The sequence below is a fragment of the Colobus angolensis genome, unplaced genomic scaffold (assembly GCF_000951035.1).
Source record: "Colobus angolensis palliatus isolate OR3802 unplaced genomic scaffold, Cang.pa_1.0 Scaffold31, whole genome shotgun sequence".
Taxonomy (NCBI): Eukaryota; Metazoa; Chordata; class Mammalia; order Primates; family Cercopithecidae; genus Colobus; species Colobus angolensis.
Window position 1 is genome coordinate 4,744,803 of NW_012116377.1, and position 2,562 is coordinate 4,747,364.

Sequence of the window (2,562 nt, forward strand, 5' to 3'; positions counted from 1 at the left end):
CTATCTATCTATCTATCTATCTATCTATCTATCTATCTATCTATCTATCTAGAAATAATAAAATGGTGATGATAAACCCTACCTCTGAGTTCTTGTGAGAATCAGATGTGAAAGTGATTTATAAAGCACTCCTTCAGCCAGACACAGTGGCACATACCTGTAGTCCCAGCTACTCTGGAGGCTGAGGCAAGAGGATCACTTGAGCCCAGGAGTTTGAGTCCATCCTGGGCAACATAGCAAGTCTCCATCTCTTAAAAAAACAAACAACTTAAAAACAAATAAATAAAGTGATCCTTTACATTACAAGAGAATGACTGACATTACATGTCAGTTGCCAAGTGAGATAAATCTCATGAGGTAGCTTGAGGCACTTTTCTATTAGATGCTATAAAGGAAATGAAGGTTTGTGCATTCATTTATTCAAAAGTAATCAATTTGTAGCTTCCAGAGTATGACCATAGGGACACAGAGATGAACCAGGGCACCAGGAGCTCCCAGTTCTATGTGTGTGGCTGGGGGAACACTTGCGGGAAGACAGCCACACATCACACTAGCACATAATCTCCTATCCTTCCTCTTCCTTGTGCCACACTAGCCATAGCTGCTTTCTAGAGCCTTCCTGCACACAGGCTGCATTGCACCCCTCTGCCCACAGTGACTCTTTTGGAAGAGGTCACTTGACCACATCTAGGGCACTCAGGGCCCATAACACTCAGTGGATCTGTTTTAGGATGGAAGGAACATGAAGAAAGATTAAAGCATGTCTAGAATTGTTGGGGACTTCTGTCACCTTGAGAGAACCTAACTGAGAGTGAAGCTGTATTTGGCCGTGCCTGCTGCTCTAACAAAATACCTTAGACAGGGTCATTTATAAACAGTAGAAATTTATTCCTCAGAGTCCTGGTGCCTAAGAAGTCCAAGCACAGAAAGATAAAGTGTCTGGTGAGGGCTTGCTCTTTGCCTCCAAAATGGCGCATTCTGGCTGAGTCTTCCCATGGCAGAGGGAGTGGGAGGGATGATCAGGTTCCCTCAAGCCCTTTTGTAAGGCCACTGATCTCTTTCATGAGGGTAGAGCCCTAATCACCTCCCAAAGGGCACACTTCTTAATAACATCACTTTGATGGTTAAGTTCCAACATAGTCTCCATGTATCTTTGGAACCTGTCAGCTGTGGCAGTCGCCCTTCCTAGCCATGGAAGACTATATTCTTGTTTACTGGCAAAGCTGTCACCATTTCATTGGTATCAGATTCTGACTTGCACAAGTAACATTCTTCACCTTTGAAAACCTGGAGGGTGCTGGGTTATTGGGCAAACTTTTCTAAACTATTGTTCAAATGTTTCTAGAAAAAAAAAGGTTCCAACGTAGGAATTCTGAGAAGGGGCACCAACATTCAGATAAGTCCAAATAAGAAGAAAACAGGCCGGGTGCGGTGACTCATGCCTGTAATCCCAGCACTTCGGGAGGCCGAGGCATTCTGATCACCTAAACTCGGGAGTTCGAGACCAGCCTGACCAACATAGAGAAACCCCATCTCTACTAAAAATACAAAATTAGCCAGGCATCGGGGCACATGCCTCTTATTCCACCTACTCAGGAGGCTGAGGCAGGAGAATCATTTGAACCCGGGAGGCGGAAGTTGCAGTGAGATCATGCCATTGCACTCCAGCCTGGGTGACAAGAGCGAAACTCCGTCTCAAAAAAAAAGAGGGGGTGGCGAGACCCTATCTCAAAATAGAGGAAAACGAGGAAATGAAGAGGGACTTGTCTGAGTGATGCAATTTTGGGCACCCGTATTTAGTCATGCCAGAAGCCATCTGCTCCCTTCCCTGTCCTTCTTGGTCCCCAGCGCCAGACTCAGGTATTTCTTTATAGCGATGCAAATGGACTGACACAGATGGGAAGATCAAATGGCCTGAGGAAGGATAGGTGGTAACACCAGGACCAATGGGCCACTCTAGTGAGCTTGAGCCCCAGAGCTGGCCCCTGCCACACTGAGCCCATGAGGCTGCTGGGAAATGGGGCTGCTTGCCCTGCTGTGGCTGTGGGTTTCTTCCATGTTCTTTCGCTGGGATGATGTCTCCCCTGGCTCCGCTTCACCAGACCACAGCACCTGCCTGCTTCAGACTTTGCCAGTCAGATTAACAAGCACCAGGGAGACCAAGAGGACCGGGGCACTGCCTTTACCCTGCCACTCTTTCTACAGTGTGGACTGCAGCCCTCCTCTGGCTCCATGCTGACAGGGCTATGGGAGGCTCGGCCTGTCTTTACCTAACCAGTGCTTGCCTCTCCCTGAGTGCGCCTGCAATTCCCTTTGCCTAGGATGACCCCAACATGGCCTTCAAGGCCCTGCACTATCTGTCCTTTATCCATCTCTCATTTATTTATTCAGTCAACAAACACAGCTTGGGCAGACTGTGTGGCAGCCATTGTTCTAGGCACTGTCTACCAAGAGACAGCAGTGAACAAAACACAGACAGAAATCCCTGCCTTCATGGGACTTACAGCCTGGTGGCAGAGATAGAAAATAAAGCGTGTACGTAAGAGAAATACACAGCATATT